The sequence below is a fragment of the Planococcus citri genome, chromosome 4 (assembly GCF_950023065.1).
Source record: "Planococcus citri chromosome 4, ihPlaCitr1.1, whole genome shotgun sequence".
Lineage (NCBI taxonomy): Eukaryota > Metazoa > Arthropoda > Insecta > Hemiptera > Pseudococcidae > Planococcus > Planococcus citri.
Window position 1 is genome coordinate 23,637,531 of NC_088680.1, and position 16,097 is coordinate 23,653,627.

Genomic DNA, 16,097 nt, shown 5'->3' on the forward strand with positions numbered 1-16,097 from the left:
AATTTGTGTTTTGAGATGTAAAAAAACATAGTTTTTTTTCATCACAGGTACTCGTTATTTTGATTTTGCTGCACTAACTATGGGCAAACTGTCTCCTTTGCCACTTCCCAACAGCCTGGCTAAAGACTGATTTATTGTTCAATTTTGTGTGAATTTTTATGTTATAAAGAGGGGAGCGTGAAACAAAAAAATTTTTCAATTGATTTTTTCAAAACTTTGCTCTATTTTTTTTTCAAAATTACACATCTTGTCATTAAAAAAATGAAAACTTGAAAAGTTGAAGCGAAAAATTTTTGAAAATTTTTGATTTAGTGAGCAAAAACTTCATTTCTGGTGAATCAAAATTGAAATTTGCTACAACTCTACAACTAAAAAGATTTGCCATCCCGACTAACGCTACCGCGCACAATCAGCGTGGATAAGAAATCCATTGGCGGCGGCGGCTGGGCGCGGCGGCGTTTGGTACCTAACTGTGAACATAGACCGAAAATTTCTCTGGCAAATCGTAACTTTCTCTCGTCGGTGAAGTACCTACTATTGATTAACTTGTAAAGATTATGTCGTGTCGCGTTCATATCGAAAGTCGATGTTTTTTTTTCTCGTTTTAAAAAGTTATAAATGAATAAATAGTAAGTATAATCGAAATCGATAAAGGTTGTCATAATTTTTCTCTACTTTTTGAGAGAAGTTCAAAATATTGCCCGAGTAGAACGAGGGCGAAAAATTTTTGAGGAATTTTGTTTGAAAAACAGTAGTTTTTAAGTATTTAATACACAGTTTACAAATTTCAGAATAGTCAGTTCATCATTGAATATTCAAAATTGTCAACTTGTCAATTTGTCACTTAAAATTTGCCAACTTCCAAAATGAGCAGGGGGACAAAGCCCTCCTCGCCACCGGTCGCTTCGCCTTTGATTTTGCTCATAACAACATTAGATTTTTTTAAAAATGGGTAATTTTTTTCGAAACAAAATATTGCGGACTATCCATTTCTGATTTTCTGCAACTTGAACATTCAAAAAAATGGATGAGATAACTGCTAATATGCTTATTTGCTCAAAGCCAACTGTGATAACTTGAAAACTGGGGGGGGGGCTTATATTTTTGTTAGGTATAAGTATTAATTATACCCGATATAATTTTGAGTAAAAGTTCTGAGAACTACATTTTTTAGCAAGACAATAATCATAACAAAATATCGGTAATTAAAAAAAATTGCCCCCCCCCAAAACGTCAACAAGGAATGGCTCCTCAAGAATATGCCTTCACCACACCCCAGAAATTTCACACATCGACCGGAGCAAGTTGCACTTATTAAACAAAATGGAAACTATGCCTACATTGAAAATGAAATAATGATAAAATGTATCTAAGTGATATACAGGGTGGCCATTAGCAAGGTACCATTCCACAAAAATTTTTAAATTTTGAATGAAAATTTTCAAACTTTTAGTTTTTTGCATATATCGGACGAACCGTTTGTCGAACTCGAATTTCCAAAATTCATCCGCGAATATTCGAATTTCGAAATAATACGAAAATCGATAAATTTCATTTGGTAAAAATGGCACATGAAAAAATCATTAAATAAAAAAATTAATTTCTCAAGAACGGCTGAACCGATTTTGATGAAATTTAAAATTTCACCTGTTGGATGCTAGCCTGATATTTTGTCATCATCAGCATGTTTCAAAAGTTTACAGCTTCCGAGTTTATCGAGCGACATAATTTGCAGGGTGACTTTGCACAAAATTCATTACAAATGAAATTTCTCAGGAACGGCTCAACCGATTTCGATCAAATTCATTACCTTACAACTAGGTTAGTAGCCGGATTTTTTGACATCATCATCATGTTCCAAAAGTTCGAAGCTTCCAAGGTTATTGAACTTTAAACTTTTTTTTAAAAAAATTCAAAATTCATTATCTAGAAAACGGCTGAACCAATTTCGATTAAACTTTGCATATCACTAGACCTCTACCATCCCTACAAACCAAAATTATCACCACGACCCAAAAGTTTGCAGCTTTCGAATTAAATTGAAAATTCCAAAAAAAAAGTTATATATATATATGTATAGATTGCCCCCATACATTACGCAGCCCATGATATTTCACTGACTTTTTGCGGACCGACTTAGGTTTGCACTAGCAGGGGCGCGCTTGATTTTTTCCATGTGTTCTCACAGTAGCTTACTGCTGGGTCACGAGAAGAAGGTATATACTCCACCAGGTTGGAAAAAGACTTATATTTAGTCTTGTAATTCAATTTTCGATTTTTGAGGAGAGCTCCCCACTCAAGTGTATGTTTTTTAGATATTCCCCAGACTTTTTCCGCCATCAAAAAAATGTTTTCGTTGACTTTGAGAGAGATGAGGAGCTCGATTCGCTCGTGCGTGTATCGCCAAGTTGATAAAATCGGATAATGCAGGTCTTTAGTGGTGTTTTGCCTTATGTATACACTCCGTCGGCTTGTTTCTGAATGTCTGTAGCGGGCGAAAACAGAACAGACTTTTTGCAGCCTGGTACTGGGCTGCAAAAAGTCCTGATGGGCTGCAAAAAGTCTGAGGTTCATCTAGTATGGGCTGCTTAATACCACTTTTCATGTGTATATATTCATATATAAATAGTAGGTAAAACGAGATCCGGCTGAAAATGTGTGTACAGGGTCCCCCGGATCTCACGAGTACCATGGCATATGAGAGAACTTGCGAGATCCGGCAAAAGGATCTCAGGATCTCGCAATGCCCGATTTTATATAAAACGGATCTCGTAATGCATGGTTTTTACATGTATATACACGTACCTAGCACCTTGTGGTGCCCGGGTCTTTTATGGTAATTGTGGTGCCCGCGTACATAGAGGATCATATATATATGTATGATAAAGGTGTTTTAGAGCAGTTTATTTTTTTTAAGGTTTTTAGTCATAGTGGTGCCCGTTATATAAACTTGGTACTTGTGGTGCCTGCCTCAAAATTTTTTTTTCACCTTAGAGCGCATTTCATCAAATTCTACATCGTTTTATATAAAAAGACCTTGTGGTGCCCGATTTGGGCGCCACAAGCCCAAAACCGGGCACCACAATGACTACATATACTTAAAACGGGCACCACAATGACTAAGTTTAAATCTACTTATATACAATTTTTGAAAATAGATAAACGACGCATCTTGCGAGATCCACCCCCAAATCAGGTTTAGGCCGTTGGTGGATCTCGCTTTATGCGGATCGCGAAATAAGAAATTGACAGTGGCAATGCATAGAAAGGCACTGTTTACACACTGGAACGTGCGTTTGTTCAATATCATCGTTATATTCAGTTTGGGGGGCAAAACTCCACCGCGGGGGGGTCAGAATTTAAAATGATTGCGATTTTTGTGTTCGGCGCGAAATTTTATACCATTTTGATGGGTCGCATCGATATTATCGAATTCACAATGCATTATTTAATTCGGGGGGCGGGGGAGTGGTAACAAGCCTATTAGTGCTCATAAAATCGCGTTGTGCAAGTATTTTTTCGCCGTTTTTGCGCAGTTGGGCTTCAAATAGCCCCGTCTAACAAACGTCCAAGAAATTGTTCGGTCCTCAGCCATATCGTAGACACGAGAGCCATTTTACCATCAAAAATGGCCAAAAATGCATAAAAATCGCATTCAAAGTGCCATAGAATGCAGTTGTGCAGGGTTTCACGGAAAAAAATTACATATTTGGTATCGGGAGAAGTCCCCCAACACAACCCCGTCGAGTTTTTTCGGTCCCGACCATGTCCCCAAAATCACCTTTTTGAGGGTCCACCCCCTCGTTGTGCGGGGAAAAAATTTCAAAATTGCACTTTTCCAAATGGGGCAGGTAGTACCTTCATTTTGGCAGCGCATTTTTTTGGTCCCCGAAAAAAAAATACAAAATCAACTTCTAGAGCACTTTTTCGTGTATGGATTATAGTCTATTAGCAATAATCACTAACGTCTGTCTTTATACCCAAACGATTTCTCAGTTTATTTCTTGTTAGAAACTCGATGGAGAATCGGTTCAGGTGTTCCTTTGACATTTCAGCTTAGGTAGGCTTTGTTGATTTTTTTTGTTATTTTTGCAGACTTTTGCAGACTTCCTCATCAGTTTTGTTTTTGGTATACCTATTTTTTTTTAAGCATAAATGTTTTGCTTAGCAATAATCACTAATGTCTATCTTAATACCCAAACGATTTCTCAGTAAAAAATAATCGATCATGTTTTCTACGAAAAGCCGGTTCTCTCACGCTAGTTGCGTGAGTGTTTTATTAATTAAAAATACATATAATGTAGAACGAACAATAACAAAATATAATCTAGATCAAACAATAACATCTTATAAATTGCTTGATTGGTTATACACAAGTTGAGCTTCATTGAGTTCTAGGTTCCTCGAAGTATCTTTAAAAAATCCTCCATAAATTTATGTGCATTGTAACCTCTCTTATTATCGCTCTGCATTTCACGAGGATTCTTGCTCTAATACCCTGCTGTGTGATACAGGAAGCTTCCAACTTGAATCTTCTATATCCTCTATAAAATTTTGCCATTTATTAGTACCTAGCTATAATCTTTATTTATTATTATTAGTTGGTTTTAGAGTAAAGGTTTATTTTACCTAATCTCAAAGTCTTCATTATATTGCTTTACTATTGATAATATATAAGTAAGGTCTCTAGCTTCAAATGTTCGGATTGACCACTTTCTTTGTGTTTTCACTTCGGCTTTTACGACTTGATTACCTTTCTCATTTAGCTCAATTCTCTCAAAATTTATTTGGAGTTTGGTGCCAATCACATAGTTTTCAATTGTTGTTCCATTTGTAGCCATTTTACTGTGAAAAAATAACTTAATTAATATTTAGGTTCCCAGTTTAATTTATTTATTTATTTATTTATTTATTTATTTATTTATTTATTTTACAATTTAGGTCTCTCCAACAGCGTAGGCCAATTACAGGAGAGACCATTTATAGCTAAGAGATAGAACTAAAAAAAAACCTGAAAAACTGTAGCTTACGAAAAATAAAAGTACATAGAACAAGTGGAAAAAAGCATAATACGTAATAGACCAGCAAGAAACAATAGTGCATCATTAATATACATGTAGTTCCTCCCATTGGAAAAATAAAGTAAAACAAGCAAAAAAAAAGAAAAGAAAAAGTATAAAACCAAATAGAAGAAAAGCAAAAAACAAAAGAAAAAAAACCAACAAAGGGCAGACAAAGGGGGAAAAAAATCTAGGACATGAAATGGCTCATCAACAGCTCCTATTGCACCCACACTCCCATTCCTATGCCTCCCCCACCACACGCCTAAAAACAGACCTACCCATACTATAGATATCGGCATCCGCACATCTACAGAGGAAAGCGTCAGAGATACCCATGATGCTATTCATAGGGGACACCTTCATCCTAGATGTATTGTAATTGTGTAGGGAGAATATTTTTTTTGCCTAGAGTGGATTTTTGGTGCCCAGAAATTAATTTTTTCCAAAAGGTTGCTGTCTTTTACATTGCAGTGGATGAGATCATATAGGAACATCAGTGCAGTTATCTCTCTTCTTTTCACTAATAATTCTACCTCAAATCCATCTAAAAGCTCTTTTTGCGATAGATCATGGGGATAATATTCAAAAGTTTTAAAATATAGGTATTTCAGAAATCTGTTTTGAATCTTTTCAAGCTCTTTTACAAACTTTTTAGTATGAGGGAACCAAATTAGCACGTACCAAACTCAAGTATAGATCTTATGAATGAGAAGTATAGAACTTTGAGTGTACTTATCCTCTTAAAATGCACTGAATTTCTGACAACAAAATAGGCCATCCTCCTTGCCTTCACCAAGACAGTATTAGTGTGATATTTGAAGGTAAGTTCCACATCTAGATTTATACCCAGGTCCCGAACAGTGGTCAAATGACAAAGTTCTTCCTCATTAACTGTGTAAGTATACTTCAAAACATTTTTTTTTGAGTGAATGTCATTGTTGCACATTTGGAGATGTTAAGGGACAGTTTATTCTTGTTACTCCATTTCATAAGCCTATCCAAATCTGCTTGAAGACCCTGGCAGTCCTGTATATCTCTGATTTTCCTATATATCTTTACATCATCAGCAAAAAGCTGTATTTCTGAATTATCTATCACCAAAGGTAGGTCATTTATAAACAAAAGAAAGAAAAGGGGACCAAGTTGGAGCCCTGAGGGACACCTGATGGACAGGGGTAAACTCTGGATATTTTATTTTTATAAGACACATATTGGACTCTACCATCGAGATAAGACCAGAACAATTTACACAAATTTTGAGAGAAGCCAAGTCTAGCTAGTTTTTGAATCAATAAACTATGGTTTACACTATTGAATGCTTTTTTAAAATCAGTATATATTGCATCTACTTGACCACCACCATTGAGGGAACTCAGACTGTATTCAACAAAGTTGATTAAATTTGTGTTGACTGATCTACCTTCAACAAAGCCATGCTGATTTGCTGAAATAATATTCTCAATTTTAGGATATAGGTAGTCTGCCATATACCACCATTTCAAAAAGCTTTGAGGGAATAGGGATTAATGAGATTGGCCTATAATTAGTAACTTTCCCTGGTGCCTCTTTTTTTGGAACAGGAATGACCTTTGAGCATTTCCATGCAGTTGGGAATTTACTCTTCTCAATTATCAAATTGAATATATAGGTAAGGGGTTTAATTAAAAATTCTCCTACTCCCTTGTACACATAAGAGGGTACATTATCTGGTCCTATTGAGTGTTTAGTTTTAAGCTTTGAGATAACAGTTTTAAGTTCTCTTTCATTTATATTTCTAATAAGTATTGAGGGACCAGCACCTGAGAGGGCTGAATCACAGATTGTATCATCAATATTGGCTAGATCATCACTTGTATACACTGACTGGAAGAATTCAGCGAATGAATCAGCAATATCATCTCCCTGTCTCTCTACTCCATGCATATCAACTATACTAACACCTGAGTCATTTTTAGAGATCCTCTTTGCATTTATTTCTCTCCAGAAATTTTGGGGATTAACATTATAATTTTGTTCAAGTCTAGAATTATAGTCCTCTAGAGCAATCTTAGTCATGTTTTTAGCTTCCTTCCTCAGACTTTTAAACTTCTCCTGGTGCTCCAGCAGACCAGTTTTAATAAACAACTGCCTTGACTTCTCCTTCCCCTTCAATTTTTTAATTATCTCTCGACTGAACCAAGGAGGATATTTTGGTCCACTTGCCCTTTTCCTAGGTACATGGCCAGAAATTATCTCATCCACCACACTGGAATAGAATTCCTCTGCCTGATCTAGTTTGGTTATTTTATACAAGCCATCCCATTTGAAATCCCTGAATGCACAGTACAGTCCTAAATAGTCAGCTTTAGCAAAATTCAGCCTTGAAAAATCCCCTGGGGAATGCTTTGTAGCTTTTGGAATTTTGTGGTGAGGTATTTTAACTAGCAAGGGAGGATGGTGTAAATCTTCTCTCTCTAACAGGGATTCTCCTCTTTGCACAGAGACCTGAGGTAGACTGGTAGTGACTAGATCCAAGAACCTGTTATGAGCATTCAGCGGTGGCAGCCTTTGTATAGCGGGTGTAGCGAGCTGCTACACCCAGAAGCAGTTCGCTACACCCAGAAAAACAGTTTGCTACACCCAGAAAAAATTTGCTACTCCCAGGAAAAAATTATTCTCTAATTTTACATTGTTTCAACTCTAGTTTTTAGCAATAACTATCAGTTTTGTTCGTTTTTCGCTAGTTGGCTACCTACACAGACACAATTTTTGTGGTAAAAGACGATAAACAGTGAAAAATCTCTCTTTTTTGTTCTTTTTCAATCAGTTTAAGAACCTAAAAAAATTTCGCTACACCCAGGCAAAATCTAGGCTGCCACCGCTGTGAGCATTTGGGACTTTGTTTACCTGTTCAAGCTGACCCACCTGAATGAACTCAAGGATATCTCTGACTTAACTATTATGATGCTGAGATTGTCTATATTCTGATATGTTAAAATCACCTAAGATAACTTTGTTATATTGGCATAAGATTGGGGAGAAGGAAATTGCATCATAGATGGTTTGGTAGATAGACCCTGAGGTATTGGGAGGAATATAGAATGCGCCAATGAAGGTATCTCGAAACGTGTTAGGTATCCTTACCTTTACCCAAATACAGTCATACAGTTCACTATTAAACTCCTGAAACTCAACGCTCAAAGAAGTAATGGTATTCCTTACTGCAATGAGTGTCCCCCCTCCACGACCTGGGCCACCTCGATCTTCCCTATATACTGTATAATTACTATCAAAAATCTCCGTGGTGAAAATACCATCATGTAGCCAGGTTTCAGTTATAACCACTACATCATACGTGTGCTGTAGGATGGATAATTGGAATTCAGTAAGCCTAGTGCGAACCCCCCTTACGTTTTGATAAAAACAGACTACTCCACTTTCATTCATAACAACCATTCATACAATTAATCTGGAAGAAACACGTAGAGATATGGACTAGAAGGGGAAGCGATTCGGCACTGAGCAGAGGGGAACGTAGGATAGTATGCCAGCAAAACATGTGGGTGGGTAGAAGATGCAGGGGGGAGCAGGAGCGCAAAACAGAGAGCTGTAAATATTTTGTTTAGATTATGTAACTTAACCATACTACATAGATCAAATAACTTATTGAATAAATGAAAAATGTCATATGTTATAATCAAACTACTATAACAGTAGAATTTAACGTTACGTGTTGTTGCTGTCATCTACTTGATGCACTTGTGCAGTTTTTGCCGCATTTATATCTGCTTCGGTATGAATGTAAATTGGCTGAGTGTTCAACTCCTTCCATGCCATGATTTTCCCGTCTCGAGTTGACACAAGTTTATAGCCAAATTCAGATTTAAGGATAAAAGCTAAACGAATAATAGTATTATTGTTTCATACATACCTATGAGATATGTGAAAACGTTGAAGTTTGAATAAATTGTAAAAAGTTATCATTCGATCATGTTAATAATTGTTATGACAAAAACACTTCAACATATAGCACTAAAAAGAAGTTATAACACTTTTTATAACATAATATATGTGCAACACTCTTCAAGTTGTGCTTGTACTAAGTTCCCACTCACATTTTGTTGTTTTCACAGTTTGTTACAACACTGAAAAAAAGCACAACACAATTTCAAAAAAAATAAGCACAACACAATTTTGAAAAGTCGGTAAAACATCTTGCGCAGTTTGCAAGATTAACTGACTTTGCTACAAAAATTTACCAATTTACCAAAAAAACCCCGGCCCAGCAATTTACAACATTTACCTCAGTAATTTACCAGACATTACCTCAAAATTGACCAATTTACCAAGATTTACCAATCTACCAAAATTTACCAATTTACTAAAATTCACCAATTTACCAAATTACCAACATTTACCAATTTACAAAAATTTACCAATTTACCAAAAATAACTCCAGCAATTTACCAACATTTACCTCAGTAATTTACCAGACATTACACACTAATTTACCAATTTTCCAATTTACCAAAAATTATCCCAGCAATTCACCAACATTTACTTCAGTAATTTACCAGACATTTTCTCACTAATTTACCAATTTTTTACCGACTTTTTTAATTACCCGAGTAATTTACCGCCAAAGGTTTTTACCAATTTACCAAAATTTACCAATTTACCAAAAATAACCTCAACAATTTACCAACATTTACCGCAGTAATTTACCACACATTACCTCACTAATTTACCAATTTTTTATTACCCCGGTAATTTACTTCCAAAGGTTGACACCAATTCAACAAAATAAATTACCCCACTAATTTAACAATACCAAAAATTACCACAGCAATTTACTAAAATTTACCTATTTACCAAAAATTACCCCAGTAATTTACCAACATTTTCAACCAACTTTATTGAAAAACTGAAAATTACCCCAGCAATTTACGAAAATTTACCAATTGGAATACCAATTTACCAAAAATTACGCCATTAATTTACCAAAAAAAAATTACCCAAGCAATTTACCAAAATTTTCGACCAACTTTAATTACGAGTAATTCACCAAAAATAACTAATCATTTTATTTACTAAAAATTACTATTAATTCACCAAAAAAAAATTATCAAAAGTTACTGGCTATTTACCAAAAACTTAATGTTTTTTGTTAAAACAAAAATTACACTAGAAATTTTTGAAAACTTTTGATTTTTTATGGCAAAAAATTTTGAACGGATAAAATTGAAAAATAAATTGACAAAAAATCTACAAAAAATTTACGCCTCTTGACTCAGCGGGATTCGAACACCCAACCTCCGGCGCATCAATCTGCGACCTAGACACCCTAACCACCCCATCTGTTTGTTGGGGGTGAGCCGTACACATATTTCAGCTTATCCATAACGTTGAAATACACTTAAACGTTCATATCTCGTAAACGGCTGAATCAATTTTGACCAAATTAAAAATTTCTCTAGTTCAGTATATCAAAGCAATATTTTGCCATCATCAGTTTCGACAATTTTTCCCAAAAGGGAGAGGAAGAACTTAAAAATTATAGATATTACATATAATGTTTCCAGGTGAATTAATTAATACATACATATTTGGCGAATATTTGTAACACGCGTGTAGCGACGTTACAGTATGTAGGTACCTATTGATTTATTTTCGTAATTCGTGATTTTCCGATTGAATATCAGAAAATGCTTCAATTCTAAAACATTTCGAAAAAATAATTTCAATTACCATAATTTTTCTTTCAAATGAAAAAAGAGCTTATAAATTTTTGTAAAATAATACTCGTACATTAGTGCTTGTCATGTTTGCTCTAGGTCCGCTTGGGAGGTATGAAAATGTACCGAATTCAAGAATTTTCTTGATTGAAGCATCAAAGTAAATATGTAGGTACTCGTACTTATTTTGTATTTGGGATAAAAAGGGCCTAAGACGGGCTAAAGAGGGGGAGGGGAGGGGGTTAAATGATCCGAAAATTTCAAAAAGAGTAGGTACATATATTTTTGTAATTTTTGAACGTTTTGACATCATCACATGAACTGCTAAGATCTTATGAATGAAAAACGAGCCCCGAAGAATACTTTTTTCATTTTTTTCTCACTTTTCACCGTTTCGGTTCACTTTTTTTTGCACTTTTGTGAGGCATTGAGTTATTCAAAGTGTTGTTAATCGTTATACATAAATGTATTATTACTGACGCCCACTTCTGTATGGGAAGTAAATTTTCTACATAGAAATTCCACGTGATTTGAATTCACCTCGTTTTTATATTGCGTCGCGTCGCCTCGCGAGTCAACTCCCTCTATAGAACGTGGTCGTGGTCTGATACTCGTATATTATTTTTCACACGCGAAATTGGAATCATTTTATACAATAATTCAACGGTACAGAAAATACTCGAACCGAATTTTACCACCGACCTTGAAAAAAAAAAGAGCTTGGATCAAATCCAATAGGCCTTTTTTTTCCTTTTGTGTGTTGTTTGTCTCTTCCTTGCGTCATAGGTATTATTGTTGAGAAAACCCCGACCTGTGTACGCGGTTTTTGGGCGAATTTTACTATCTAGGTACGCGGTTACGCCAAGATTAGGATTCTAGATATAGCTGAGATGAGTGAGATGTCGCAGTCGCACAGGAGGCGGCCTGTGTACTTGTGATGACACCTACGATATTCTCATTAAGTTAATTTCACTCTTATTACATCGTTTCTCGCAGCGTTTCACGAGCAAGCTTATGTTTTGATATGTTTTATAGTATGATCAAATGTTTGAAATAAGGTGTTATGTCGGTGCGTGGTTCGGTATAATATAAACAAATTCGTGGGTAAACGTTAACCTTTTCATTTAAATTTACTTTTTTCCCCCCTCAGATATTCCTTTTCTTCTTTTTATACGAAACCTATGCAGGGAGGTTCAGTCTGGTAGTCTGGTCGGTGCCTGTAATGAAGTGTTTCCGCCTTCGAACCCCTCCTATAGAGCCCCTACGTGAAAAAAATTACCGCAAAAATTTTTACGACCATCGATTCGAGAGTAGAGAGAAGAAAGAGGATACGATTGAAATGCAGAACCCTATCCTTTAAAGTCCGAAATTTAATAATTTCGCGATGATTTATTATCCACGTATCTGTTAATAGGACTATAGAAATTCATCGAAACAAGCCCTCAATGTTAAGAGTTAGTTAATTAAACACTCGATAATCAACTTCGCTCTTAAATAATGTAACCCAACCTAACCTCACCTAATCGTGATCGACAAACTAGACATTCGTATAAATACGAGGAGGATCAGCACCATATAACGTATAAACGAGAAAAGGAAATATCCTGCGACATTAAAAAGTACCTATGTAATATACCTACTGACGTGACGGAAATGATAAATTCTCAAATCCCAAGTACCAACCATGACTACTAATTCACGAGTAAGTATAGTAAACTGGAGCGAGTGGGTTCCATATTTATACTCTTGTGGAAGTACTCGTATTCGTACGAGTAGTTTGACGCCATGGCGCGAAATTGCCAAATACTTGCTCGAGAAAAATTCAAATTCGAGGATAATCCGAACCGAAAATCTACCAAAATAGATTCCTATTCGGCTGTTGCCTCGTAAAAGTACTACATATTATAAAATTTGCCAGTTAGGTTTATATTTGTACGTACATTGAAGAAAAAGAGGGAGTCGAATCTTACATACTCGTACAATAGGAGGACGTGTGGTTGGTAATTGAGAGTACAACTCGGCAAAGAGCTCTTAAGTTGGAAATATGTCATTGATAATCCCAAAGCACCTTGCACAGACGAAAATGGAAAATGTTCGAAAAAATTTCCAAAAGCTTTTCGTTCAGAAACAAAAAATGATGTTAATGGATATCCATTGTATAGACGATCGAATACCTATAATGGTAGAACAGTAATTAAAAATGGCAAAATAATATAATAAAGAATTATTACTGAAATACAATGCCCATATAAATGTCGAAGTTTGTTGATCTACACACTCTAGTCTATTAGATGAGCTAGTTACGTATTTTTCATCTAAATTGTTTTCTAAAAATTTTCAATTCATTTTTGGAAGTATTTGAATGTACGGCTCTGAACTTTCGTGAATAATATTGTCCAAAAAACACTTGCTACAGTTGATTACATCAATGTAAACAATCAACCAAAAAAATTGAATAAATGAATGATACTCTCTAAAGTAGGTTTTCTATGAAAACAAACAAAACAAAATCGGGTATCAAATTGAAGACCTGAGTGTAGTAGTAACATGAAAACAGAAAATTGGAGCAGGAACTTTCACAATTTTTGACCACCTATATCCGCAAAAAATTCCCAAAAAATAGTTTCTTGTGAAAAACAAGGCGTTCATCTGGTGGTCCAGGAATTTTAAAGTCCAAAAATATGTTTATTGATTTTTTTTGTTAAAAATTTGTTCAAATAATCTTTATAAATTCTCAGTTTCATTTTCAATTATGTTTTCAAGCAATGAATACACTGATGATAACGGAAAGGACACTTTTTGGCGTGGTTAATTAGTAATTTGTTAGGAAACGTTGAATTATGTTAGGCGCGTAAAATTATCGTCGTATAAATTAGTTGTCTTTTGTTAAACTACTTTGTTACAGAATAAAACATTTTTTGTTTCAGTGTTATTACCGAAAATGCGATGGAGAAATTTACTTCTTAGACTTCGTCTCAGCCACGATCCAAGATCCAATTCAATGTCAGCGACCACCAATAACTAGATAAGATGGCCCACGGCCTACGTAATTATTAGAAATTTTTTAATATTTTAAAAAATAACTTTAAAAAAATAAAATATTCCTTACCTTTAAATTAGGTTGATAAGCAATAATGAATGATCAAAATCGTATCACGATGGCGCAGGTTGTGCATGCAATCACGAATTGCTAGCAAAATTTCCTATCGTGGATCGTCGCAATTAGCAAAGGTCTTAATGACAAGCGCGAAAATTGCGACGTTGCCACTTTTTTGATAGACTAAAATTTACCTAGCGGGTAATGAGAAAAGTCTATTTTTTAAAATTGTAAAAAATAAATATTGATAATATAAAATAAATTAAATAGTATTTTTCAGCTTGTGTATTTTTAGTTTATTTGGTAGCCCTTGAAAGGTATTCCGGGGTAAAATACGTGAAATGCTCCTGTCCTGGGATTTTTGAAATTTTGACGAAACATTCATTATTGCACGGAAAAAAAAATTAATAAAAATTACTATTTCAGTATAGTAACCGGATCCCATTCAAAAATAATAGTGATTTTTACTCAGCCAAAAAATACATTTTATCTAGAATTAGGTAAAAATTTATTACTCTCATAGTAAAATTTATTATTCTCATAGTAAAAATCACAATATTTTTGAATGGGATCCGGTTACTGTATGAAATAGTAAAAATTATCCATACTTTTTTTTTCCGTGTGGGTACCTTTAAAAAAATGTTGCAGCCAAAAACATTTCCCCACCCCACGCCGCAAGATGCATTTAAAGTAAAAAAAAGTCATACTTCAACGAACTTTGAATTCACCCACAATATATGGAAGAGACATGAGTCTGCACCGTGAATTTTTTTCAACATTTTTTGGCCTCCCAGGAGGGAGATAACTATCGACAACAGAAGATTTGAAACCATCGTATCTTCAAACCCAATTCTAGTAGCTACACAAATTTTTTTTCTTTCGAAAATATATTTGCGTGAGTACTATAGTTGGTATTTTTTTTTCAAATTTCTTTTTCAGTAGACCATCTTCAAAAACTCAGAAAACACTCAAAAATGTGTTTTTTGTATCACGGCACCGCCAAAATAAGCGATACTGGCAGTGATAGGTAGGTATAATTATGCAATTTTGCATGCAGGCTTCCAAAAAAAAGAAAACCAAACAACTCATTGAAAACCCAATTTTGGGGCCATAGGCACCCCTCCCCCAATTTAGTGGCAAAATAAAATTGTCAATATGGCTATCGTTATCATCTGAATCGCATTTTTCACAAAAAGTCTAATTTTTGGGCATTCCTCTCCACCAATGGAACCTTTAAGAGGGTTCAACTGTAAATCCAATTTCATTTTCGTGTTCAGCAAGTTCGATTCAGATGATAACGATAGCCATATTGACAATTTTATTTTGCCGCAAAATTGGGGGAGACGATGCCTATGGCCCCAAGGGTTTTCAAGAAGTTGCTTGGTTTTCTATTTTTTTTTTTTTTTTTTGGAAACCTGCATGCAAAATTACATAATTATACCTATCACTGGCAGTATCGCTTATTTTGGCGGTGCCGTGATACAAAAAACACATTTTTGAGTGTTTTCTGAGTTTTTGAAGATGGTCTACTGAAAAAGAAATTTGAAAAAAAAATACCAACTATAGTACTCACGCAAATATATTTTCGAAAGAAAAAAATTTTGTGTAGCTACTAGAATTAGGTTTGAAGATACGATGGTTCAAATCTTCTGTTGTCGATAGTTATCTCCCTCCTGGGAGGCCAAAAAATGTTGAAAAAAATTCACGGTGCTATACTCATGTCTCTTCCATATATTGTGGGTGAATTCAAAATTCGTTGAAGTATGACTTTTTTTTTACTTTAAATACATCTTGCGGGGTGGGGTAGGGGAAATGTTTTTGGCTGCAACATTTTTTTAAAGGTACCCAACGGAGCATTTCATGTACTTTGCCCCGGAATACCTTTCAAGGGCTACCTAAGAAGGAACCTGAAAATATGCTGAAATGCGATTTAATTTATTTTATATCATCAATATTTTCACATCATGAATAAATTTTATGCTGTTTTAATCAATCTTTGTCTTATCTTTTTGTCTGTCTTTTTTTGTCAATTTATGTTGTATTTGTCAAATTTTAATGATATTATAAATCAACTTTATTTTTGAACTATTTTCTTGTTATTGTTTCATGTAAATTCAAAAGTATTTTTTGGCTGATATGTCGGAGTTTATTTTTGATTTTCTAGTACCTACTTAATAACAAAAATGTTTGTAAAAATAAACAAATAAATTTTACAAATGGGAA

General features: G+C 34.7%; 2 long non-coding RNA genes across 2 annotated transcripts; one reads left to right on the forward strand and one right to left on the reverse strand.

The window, feature by feature from the left end:
- Window positions 1–444: 444 nt before the first annotated feature.
- On the forward strand, window positions 445–16,097 carry LOC135843367 (uncharacterized). Its single transcript, XR_010558312.1, has 2 exons — window positions 445–629; window positions 13,705–16,097. It is a non-coding gene; the product is annotated as an uncharacterized LOC135843367 (long non-coding RNA).
- On the reverse strand, window positions 4,175–9,212 carry LOC135844104 (uncharacterized). The gene is made up of 3 exons (XR_010558449.1): window positions 8,773–9,212; window positions 4,630–4,845; window positions 4,175–4,544 (listed from the first exon to the last, which is right to left on the reverse strand). It is a non-coding gene; the product is annotated as an uncharacterized LOC135844104 (long non-coding RNA).